The sequence below is a fragment of the Numenius arquata genome, chromosome 2 (assembly GCF_964106895.1).
Source record: "Numenius arquata chromosome 2, bNumArq3.hap1.1, whole genome shotgun sequence".
Taxonomy (NCBI): domain Eukaryota; kingdom Metazoa; phylum Chordata; class Aves; order Charadriiformes; family Scolopacidae; genus Numenius; species Numenius arquata.
Genome location: NC_133577.1, coordinates 16,265,422 through 16,277,172, shown reverse-complemented (window position 1 = coordinate 16,277,172; position 11,751 = coordinate 16,265,422).

The following is an 11,751-nucleotide window of genomic DNA, read 5'->3' as shown; positions in this document are numbered from 1 at the left end:
TATCCACTTTTAGAGGCTGACTTTATAGGCCCTTGTCACATAGGGTCTCTTCACACAGTCTAGAGTTACACTCTGCCAAAAAAAATAAATGCATATCCTGCAGATTTTAGTAGAACAAGTCCTGATCTTCTCTGTGTTAGTACATATACATCTGTATGCCTACATGCACAAATTTTGAGATTCCACAGGCTGTAAACCTGGTTTCTGTTTACAGTGAGATCCTCATAGTTTCCACAATTTAAAGGGCATGAAAAATCAGGACTAATACTCTGCTGACACTGTAAGAATGCTGGAATTCCTACATCGATGTGTGAATTGGACCTAAAATTCCCTAAACTGATAATTTTAAATTTTTTTTGCATGGAAAATGCCTTTTAAAAAAACCTAAAACTTTCAAAAAAATGTAATTGATACTGTAATTTGAAACAAAACAAAAGAGAACAAACCGAGTCTTCAGTGTCTATTCAGACTGTTCCTCTTATTTTGGCTCTGAGGTATCAGAGTGAGATTCATTTCACCCAACTTTAGCTACCCAGTTGGTTCAGTAGCCTCAGAGGCTCACACAGAGACCTGTTGTGCACGTGTATGGTGGGTTCTACTGAGTTTTAAGAACAACTGGTCATGGCTAGAGGTGTGATGGCAACATCCCTGCCAGAGACAGGGTGCAGCTCCTGACAGGTCAGACAGGACTGCAGAGCTCCCACACGCTCTCGGCTCTGTTGTTGGCACGGACAGGAGAGTCTTCCTTTTTTTAAAGCTTATGAACTAGCATTGCTTGCTAGCATCCATGAAGCCAGCCTTGGCAAATGCTTCCTCTGGGTTGGCATATGTGTCTCTGGAAGTGGTCCTGGGCAGCCATGGGGGTAATGAAGAGAAACAGGACTTAAACACAAAACAAGAAGGAAGCCAACCTGAGGGCATAAGCAGATGCAAAGTTTTCAAAAGCTTGTGGGTTTATGTTCTCTACTAGCAATATACTCTGGAAACACTAAAATTTAACTATATGTTCTAAGAAGATGATTTATTATAGTGTTATAAAGCAAAAAAGAAGTCTGTATCTTTTTACATCTAAGTTTGCCTTTGTTAATTGAATTCTCTTTACCTTGAACCTTCTTCATCTTTCAGATTAAAACAATTACAGACTTGTTCTTGCTACTGCAATCTGGGCTCCTTTTAGTGTGTGTTAAACGGATTAAGTACAGGATGTATACTGAAATATTCAATAATAATTATCTCTATAATAATTCAGCTCTATAACAACAATGAAAATCTCTAATATTTCATTTCAGCTGGTGGTGAAATCTGAATACCAAGTAGATTAAGAAGAAAATATATAACAGCTTGGCTCCCTCAGGAAAAAGCGTATCTCAAAGCGTAGCATAAATAACACTTTGGAAGCCATGACTTTGACTGAAATATCATTTATATGTCTACCTTATCTTGTCGCAAACTCCAAGCCAAATAATTTCACCTCAAAAAAAATCAGTGAATAGCACTCCAGAAGGAACATTACACCACTGTTGGGAAACAAAAGTCACACTCTCAAAGGGCAGCAAGCAGTGGGTTTGCTTTTTGCATATGAATAGTAAGGTACTATCTATAGTGCTTTTTGCCTACAGATCTTGTAGATCATGTAAACTGAAGTGAAATTTGCATTTGTGGAGAGGAATCTGAGGCACTTGGAGGTGAGAGGCCAGATTCTGAGAGATTCTGCTGCCCTGGAAGACTGGGAAGATTTGGCCCTTTGTGCCAAACTTTCTCACGCTTTGAGGTAACAACAACCGCCAAGTTCCTCATGTTCACAGTGCAGCTCCAACCACTACACAAGTAAATCATTGGGTGCAGTAAGCTCAATGAGCAACATTGGTAGCAAAATAGGAAGGATAAACTGTACTATCAACTCTGAAGATTGGTTAGCCCCATGCTTATCTAATTTATCTGATTCAACGTTTGACTAGCATGGTGGTGGCTGATCTAGAGAAACCCTACACAGAGATGGAGAGCTGCAGTATAGCTCTTAACTAGATTTTGTTCCCATGCAGCAAAGTTCTCATGCTTCTTTCAGTTCCCCTTCAAGCAACAGAAGAGCCTGAAGAAGACAGCACTGGACCAAAGCTGCCAGAAGAAGGACACCCCATGTCTAATTGCTCCTGATGGTCCTTCAGCAACTTCAGCCCAATGTACCTGACAGCACAGCACTGACAGTGGTTCAGCAAAAAGAGGCAAATGTAGTACTTTATCATTTTATCTGACTTGATTGCAGTTTGTAAGGAAATATTTCTATCTCTAGCAAATTTAGAAAAAAACCTCTCCCTTTTTTTCAAACATGCTTGTCTACTGATTCCTCTTATGTTTATTTGTGTATATGGTTGCTCATGTGGTTCCCCTTGTGTGTCACCTACTGATTTCCAGCTGTGGCTCCTCTTCAGTAGCAGTTTTCCACTTGGTTGTCTGGGAACTACTGGAGTACATGCACTGAGTAATCCCTTCTCATGTTCTGGGTAAGTATGTGCAGACCAGAAAAAATGTAAATGGTTTTAAGCAAGAAATAAGGTAGGCAAGTTGAGAGAAGCTCATTTAATCATATGGAGAATCATATTTAATGTAGCGGTTTGTGTATCTGTGGGGATTTTTTTTTCAGAAATCAGGTCATATGCCATTTCGTTTTTCTTCATTATTATTAATAGTGCTTTTTTCTTTGCTTTTAATTTGTTTTTCTTGTCTGTGTCTCCATTTTTCTGAATAATGGAGTAATGGTTCTATGCCAGTAGATAAAATATGCAGCAAGACATCCCCTGTTACGTTACTTTTTGGCTTTTATCCCTAGAAAGCTTGAGGAATCCACATAGGCAGCGAAGTGCCATTATCTGTATTTTACAGTCAGGGAATTCCATCCAGAGAGCACAACCAGACTACATGGAGGCAACAGCTCAAATGCACACCAGCCCTTTCCTCACAACTGGGGAAATCTGTGCCTCTGTGGAGACCACCAGCGTGCTGGCTCAGTGATGACACAAGCTCAGGGAAGCAGGAAGCAAGTTTGAAGTTTAAGGTCCAGAGGACACCAGTATGACATTAGGGACACAAAGAAATAATAATAATAATAGAAAAAAAGGTCGGATTTTCAGTGGCCTAAAGAACAGTGACCTAACCTGACATCCTTTGCAACCCCTGGGAATTTTACCACTGGCTTCACTGGGAGAAGGCTAATTTAGAGACTTTGAAAATGCCATTTAGTTCTACTTTTTAGCAGTACATAGGAGATCTCTGGGAGAACTTGATGTCCCAGTTTCCTCTTTGTCTCTTTGTTAGTTGAATATTTCATCTACAAAATACATTCATGCCCACACTCTCCACCTCGTTGTAGTGCAAACTAAAATCCATCAAGCACTGATGTCAGAGTCTGAAAAACTTTTAGTTAAGTACAGTTGAAGCAACACACTGCACACTCATTCTTAGTTGATACGTGATTGTATTGTTTGCCTCATAAACAGTAATTTCAACAGCCTGCCAACTTCATCTGCTGGTTACCAGCCCAAAAACTGGTTGGATTAAGACCTTAAGTAATGCTCAAAAGATAGTGCTAAAATGAAAAGCAGCAATCAATAAAATGAAATAGTATTCAGATACTACTTCTGTCAGGGCCAATATAATGTTTTTCTTGGAATGGATGCTAAATGCTCCTGAATAGGTTCAGCCAACTGAGTGTGTTTATGCCTGGAAGCTAAACCTGGAAAGCCCTGCACTGTTCTTTTCCAAGGCAAAGAGATCACAATATGGTAAAAATGTTGGAATTTTTTTTAATGAATAGCTGAAATTCATGTGTTCCATAGCCAATTGGAGTTAAAAACCAGAAAAAACAAACTACCTCACTAAGATACACTGACATTTTTCAAGTGCTCAGTGATACACCAAATGCCAGGTTTGCTTTTCTTTTTTCCAAATCTGCTTCTTGAAGGCAAAAATGACTGTGATATTTACATTAAAATTAGTTAGTGAAGCTGAAATCAATTCTGATTCGTGCTTCTAAGTTTTAGCAGTGATGTAACTGAATCTAACGCTATACCAAAACGTTTCTCAGGCTTTGCTTAGTGAATATTAAGGTGCTTATTAACTGAGTTGCAATCACTCAGGTCCATATTTTATTTTAGAAGTACAATGATCAAGGCTATTCCTATTGCCTCATTCTATTGGATTTTACAGAAAGCAAACATAAGCTTCAAACCAGTGCTAGCAATAAACTCCTGCGTGGTAGGATATCTTCTCCTGAACTAGTAATCTCTTCTCGTGTGACATTTACTATGCATGTTAAAAACAATCAGTGACATTTTATTTTTAGTCCTCTTTATTGTGTGAGCTCCAGGGTAGAATTGAATAAATAAAAATATAAACCCAAGTCTACACAACAGAAAGCCTACTTTTCATGCTGTCTCAGTGCAGCTATGCCACAGACCTACCCAATACAATACACCAACTTGGTAGACCAGTGCGGTATACAAAATAAGCTGTAGATCAGCAAATTTACATATTTATTTATGTCATTATATTGCATTATTTGTTTAAGACCTTTGCCAGTCTACAAAACTCATAAGCTCCTTTCCACCTCAGAAACAGCCCAGAGTCCTTTGTGCACCCACTGTCGCTTTCCAATTATGTTTCCAGCAAAAAATACATACGTCATACTATTCTGCTAGTTGTGTTTATTTAAACATTTGTATTAGACTGTAAAAGGCCTTAGCCTTTACCAAGTCTCAGATAAATGATGTGTATTATGCAGCACTGCTTGGTCCAAAGAAAAATGGTGTTTCTTATTGCCTTCACCCCATTATGGAAGAGAGCACCACTTTTACAAGCACTAGGCCTTGATAGATAAGATGATCTTATGAGGTCCAAATGAAAATTTCAACTTTGAGAACTATTCAATCAATTATTTAATTGCTTGCAGGAAGAGAGAGAGATCCAGAAGCCTTTCTTATTAATGCAGTCATTGTCTCAGATCCAGCAGCTTCCCTTGCCAGTCAATGGCATTACCAGACAGATCTCCACACCAGGAGGCTTTCCTGATACTTAACGCTACCATTTTCTTTCCCTTTGATGGTATTAAGATCTCAGGAGTAGAAAGGTCTTGTTAATTTGTCGTGTGCAGCCTACCATCACAGGCACCTTGTTATGTAAGTCTTTCCATAACTTTTACAGAGTGCTGTGGCAAGCAATTTTTAAGTCCCATTTGCTTTCATGGCAAGGCAATTCTGGAACCTGATTTCAGCTTCTAGTGATGAGAAACCTTTTCATTCCAAGGTATTAATGGCCACCTTATAATTGTTTATCATTATATCAATATTGTTTGTAAGTTTAAGGTTTTCTTTTTTCCTGTTTATGTTTCCTATTCCCTTTGTTCCCTGATTGGATGGAGCAGATAGCAATCATATTTCCACTCCATTTGTTTTATTAGGCTTAATAGGCCAAGCTAAAAAACTTGGATCAGCATTTCTCTAAACGTCCTAGACTCAAATTATTCCAATTTTACTTAACCTTTTTTCAAGTATGAGTGATGGATTTTTGCATACGATAGCAGGCATGGTTGCACCACCGCCTTCTGTGGCATTCCTGCCTCCTTGTCTCCCTTGGACACACTTCTGACACACGCCAGATCACAACACGTTGTTCACAGATACATCATGCTGGCAATTCATAATCATCCTGTGATGGCCCACCTCACCCAAAGCCTTCTTCACCTTGTTTCCAAAGTATGCACTTCCAAGTGGAAAAGTACTGCATAAATTTGGATAGGTGGCTGTGATAAATGGATTAACTCCCTGCCCTCATCTCTCTCTCTCTCTTTTGTGGCTGTACAGGAAGCATGAAGAAGTTTATTGAATTCAGCCCAAAAGCTGTGCCTTGTCCTGTGGTGTTACCCAGGGGGTGTTTCTACTGGCTCATGGGGAGACTGAGGTTGGCATTAATTAAAACACATCAGTGATGAAAATTGCAGAAATTATATGATTTATTTTCACCAATTGTCTGCCTATCTCTCTCCTGACTACAGATCAAGTTTGGAGCAACCACGCTCAGGTACCTTGGTTAAATATCTCGAGTTGGTGGGATGCCACCAGCAGCAGCCAGCCTGCTTTTGGCTACTATTTAAAGATCCTGAGGACACAGGCAGCACAATTCCCAGCTCATCACAGAGGACATTCAAGTCACAGGCAGTTACAGTCAAACTTTTTTCTGTGGTGGCAGTAGCCCAGTGATACAGATTATGGAACCAACCTTCTCACTTCATGCAGCTTCAAAGCATGTAAGACTCTGGGGAGAGATGAGAAGAGGAAAGACATAAAGGGGGCTTTTAGTGATCTTGGTCTTGGGTTTGCCAGATTTCAGGCTGGGCCCAGTTTATCAGCAAGGAAGGAATAGGAAGTGTTTTCCAGAGGGGATTATAATGGATCCTTATCAGTAAGTGCCAGTGTTTGAAATAATGCCACATAATCACATCCTTATATCTTCCTACTTAGTTTAACATCTCACTGGGAATTTTTAGAAGTACATTTTCTTTCTTTTTTATTGAACTCATTGTACTATGGTGACTGGCAGAATATAAACTATATTGCTAGATAATAACTTTTTAAAAAAATTTAAATGGAACACATATTTAAGGAGCTTTTTTCACTCTTTTTTTGCAGTATCTAAGAAACTTAAAGTTAAAATAGGATTTTGTCTTTTCTGCCATTTATGCACTTTTGAACATTTTTCCCAGAATTAGTTCTGTCTTACACCTCCTAATAGGGACTAAATAAATTGCATTCTATAGACAATGAGTAGAATATTAAGGAGGTATATTACACAGCAAGTATGATTTTGTCTCCTATATATGCTTCTTGAAACATATACTTCACTATAGAATGGATAGAGCGTTTATTTCTTTTTGTGGGAAGGAATAAAAAACTCCTAAACTCTTCTACAGGATTTTTTTTTTCCCAGAAAGAAAGCAAAAATAAAACACTTCACTGGTCAGAAAATTATTCAAAACCACATGTAACATTTTAGCAAACTGCTTAGTGGAAAACCCAGCAGCAAATGCCAGCACCACTGGGTAAGAGGCCTGCACCCTCTCTGCAGAGAGCAACGGCTTGTCAGAAACCATTTCTCCAAAATACCGTTTAATGTTTCTGGAGACCCTGAGTCTTCCATACTCTGACAGCAAACATAATAATATTAAAATATTCTCATGTAGCTACAGATCCTGTGCACTTTATTCATGTCCTGCTTCAGTGAGAACGGAAACAACAAGCTTTTTATGTACAACCTTATCCCTTTGTTACTTTCTAGTTACAGACATTGCGAATCTTGCATTGCAAACTTCATAAGCCGTGGTACCATACTCCTGCTGAACTACCACAATTACAGGAGCAACATTTTGGTCAGGATTCATTCAAAATAAGGTAGTCTTTGCATCAACAAATGAACTTTGTTACAAACACGTCAACCAACACAGGAAGTCAGGAACATGGGAATATGCATCCTGACCTGCCTCTGATGACTTGTCTGGCCTTGAGCAAAATGCCATAACGTGTATTTGCAGAACTCTCTGGCAGAATTATTCTGTGACAAAATATCTCCTTCTGTAGTAAACTGCTGAGGAGCAACAGTTTTTCCAAATATTGTTCAATATTTCTCATTTAATAGTGAAAAACAAACAAACCAACCAACCCTAATAGGTGCTTTTGCTTCAGTTTTAGCTTCTTGTTATTTTAAATAAACAAAGCAAACGTATTCTACTTTCACCAAAAATTGAGTCCTGAAGAATGAGCAGTGGTAGGAAATTTCAATTTGAAGCTAAAGGTTTTCTAGGGTTATATGTCATTGGAAGAGCTTTGGTATAAAGTATTAGGCCTTTTTTTCCCCTTTTGTTGTTACAATCTCTTTTATCCTGACTCTGTAATTTTCATTAATTACAATAGTAGCTATTCTATCTGAGGGACAATGTTTTGACCTTGTACACGCAAACGGCTGGATTATCAAATGCCCTGTATTATAGCACAGAGGAAGTTGTTAAGTAGGATGATAAAACAATTTCACCCTCTTTCCTCTGCCACTGTTTGAGGCTGCCTCAGCATACTTCAGTCTCTGCCAGCCACTCTCTCTACCACTGGAAGAGGCTGTGCATGAGGATTTATGTGACTAAAAACTGTATATAGGATAATGGAAAAACTGCATTTGCAGAACAAAATTTGGACTTAATAACACATCCCTCTCTTGTTGACAATCCAGATTCCTCCTGTTTGAACTTTATATCAAGTTCATTCTACATAACCTAACTCATTCCAGGTGATGACTATCACGTTCCCACATACCTCTCTGGTGCAAGAGGGGCATTTAGAAGCAGGACAAATAGGCTGACTGTAAATCAGGCACAGATTTTCTTTCCTTTTCTGAAGGGCAGCACCAGAAATCGTGAAGGAAGTTACTCACCACTTAGGGTAAAGATGGCAGGATCAGACGCATGCCCCTGGCCTCACTTCACAGAGAAGTAGTGAAAATAAACTTGGGCACGTTAGCAGTCAGTACCATAAAAAATGCCCTTGAGGGTTTAAAGAACATGCAATAAATATGAGCTTGTGTTGCTGCCACACACATTGAACAAGGAAGACAAAAGAGTTTTGAATAACTTCTCATTAAATGAGGCCTTCTTATTCTTTGCTGCTTTGAATATGGGAAGAGGTCTGCAGAAAAAGAACTGAGCAGCCATGTAAACAGAAACCTACATAACATATGAAGACCCACAGAGGAGGCAGTAAATTTGTACAGGCCACTTTCATTCTGGCATTACAGTCTCTGAGTGGTTCACTTTGCAACATACCTTTTACTGTTTATGTGTGTGTGTGTAGCATATAAATTTAACTTAAACAGTGCATTAAAACACTTACTAGCTGTACGAAGTTTGAAATCTCATGCTTATAGCCACATTTTGCTACTCAGACTCATCTCAGGATCTGTTGCACGTCTGTGCCCTCTCCCCTCTCCTTAGGAGAGCTAGCTGTGGGAAGGCATTGTACCTTGCATACCTTTCTGCATAGATCCGATGTCAGTGAAGACCTTGGCAAACGTCCTCTGAAGAATTTTGCTGCAATGGCTGAAGACACTACCGTGCCTGTCTGTGTGCCCTGCCCTTCTTCTGTTACTTGCCTTATTCCAATGGCAATTAGTTAGTACTGAGCAGTTCACCTTTGGGGGTGATTTTGTTGAAAACTTGGGCTATGCCTTGGAGTCATTAAGACACAGGCACATGTTGCTCCTTTGTATTATACAGGTTCAATAAACCAAGAGGATAGGAAGGACAGCTAAGAGACCAATAACATCTGAAAATGCCCCTGTGAGATTTGCTAGAGCCTGTCTGCTAAAAAGCCTCTTAGCTATCTCGGTAAAGCAGAGTTACGGGGCCACAGTAGGGTAAACCATTACCTACTGTCATGGAAACTCATGGAACTACACCAGGTTTACACCAGCTAACCAGTAATACTTGTTCATAGTTCATGCCCTGATAAATATTTAGCCAGCAGAAGGCAAGGTTCCCTATACCCTACACTGACCAGACACATGTCAGGGCAGGGCATAGCTTCCTCTCCACAGAGCTGCAGGTCCATCCCATTCTCACCTGTCCCCCACATCACCCCCAACAGAGCTGCCACAACCCTCCCCAAAGTGATTTGCAGTCACTTAGGTAGAGAGCTGAATGCAACAGTATGGAATTCAACTCTCGTCTAATTAAGACAATGCAATCAACTGTCCACAAACACTTAAGGATCTTCTTAATAACACTATTTTTATCAGCTTGAGTGCCAGACACTGTAGTGCGAGGTGATCATTAGTGCTGATATCTGAAGTCAGGAAAGTTTTAGCATACTGTATTTTCCCTCATGAGCATTTGCTCTTTGTGAACCCGCTCCCTCTGCCATTACTGTGCTGGCTCCCATTTGCTGCTAGGATCCAATATAAAGTAATTTGCTCTAAATTACTTTAAAAGTACTGATGGCCATGCTTCCAAAAATACACTCTTAATAACCAGCTTCTAGGCACAATTTTAGGATACAGGAAAATGAAAGAAAAGAAAAAAAAAAAAAGGAACATACTAGAATTGCTTCTAAGTGAAAAAATTTGGGAAAGAAGGTTTTCAAGAGGTAGTTTCTTGTGCGAAGATGCATATTGTCTATTTGTTTGCCTTCATTTCCTAATTCTGAAATGGCTTTTAGATTCCCAAAGATATTTATAATAAAATAGTTTATCCATAAAATTAAACAACTTCTGTTGCCCAAGCTTGCCACTTGTTGCCTCCATTTAGCTGTGGAGTATTAATAGTAATATTTTAGTGGTTCTTACAAAGCCTTATTGTGCTTCATACTGTCTAGCATTATAGCAAAAGAAGACTGTTCATACCCTTAAGGTGTCACGACCCAGGTGGCTGGTATTTCCTGCCTCCCACCCCCTCCTGTCAGCTCTACAGTAGTAACAGAGCAGCACTCAGAGGGCAAGTTACTCTTGGAGACACATTGTATTCCCACAAGGTCCTATTCCATTATGAAAAGAGCTGAAACTTGATGGCAAAATCCACAAAATGCTATGAATGCAACTGGACCCCTCCAGCTATGACACACCTCTGATTCAGCACACAAGCCCAGGCATCGCTTTTGGCTGTTGGATGAAGATTACCACTCCTTACAGAAGTCTTTACCATGGGGTTGTGCAAACCTCACTTGTTTTCTCACATGATGGAAACTCCTGCACAGGCAGGGCATTGCCTTTTTTAAAGTCCATATGTCTTGGTGAGTGAATGTAACACTGGATATAACATCCTTCAGCTGCACTAAATGGAGCTCTGGCAAATCTCCTTGCCTTCCTAGAAGCGTAAGTAATTTCAAGTGGATTTGGGGAAAGTCCCCTTGGCACAACTCAGTGTAGGAGGGAGGGTCCACTTAGGATTGCAATTTTCTGACCAGTGCCAATGCATAGGATTTGTTTTCAAAGTTCATTTTTTTGCCTAAATAAGGTATTTGAATTAAGAGAAAAAAAGCATTTCATACCTGCCAGATAGAAAGTATTCCCTCTGGCAAGACTTTTTAATTTGTTATCATGATGGTATCATACTGACTGATGTAGGTCTTGTAACAATGCTCACGTGAGGTGGAGATTTTTCAGCTGTGGGTTTTGGAATTCTATTATCTGTGTTGAAACAAACACCATTTTTTTTTGATTGTTTGTGATTCCCCTTAGGAAGAAAAAGGTACAGAAAAAGAAGACAGCAGGACAGAAGAGACATTTCCAGTGTATAAACAAACTCCTATGTCACTGACGTCTCAAATGCTACAACTCATTGGGGGTGGCAAGAGAAAGCAATACTTACGGAGTCAGCTGCAGCCATCTGTCTCCAAGGAGCAGCTGGTGATAAGATGCTGTTATTAATGAAATGGGATTGCTCAGTGCTGTCGATTTACTGCAGTGAGTGTAGCCAACTCTGATTCATGCTACCATTACATCTACCATGCCTGGGAGGCAGCAGGCTTTGTTGGGAGTATTGATAATACTTGGGACACCTGTGGTTCGAAACACATGCGAAAAGCAGTAGATTCCAAGTGCTTATGTGGGCTGTTTTGTGGTTGAATTGCCAGGTGACTGATTGACAGATCCCAGAGCTCAGAGTTTCCTGGGCTAGCGATTCTTAGTCATCTGGGAGTTGGTGAGTAGGAAATGACATTAGCT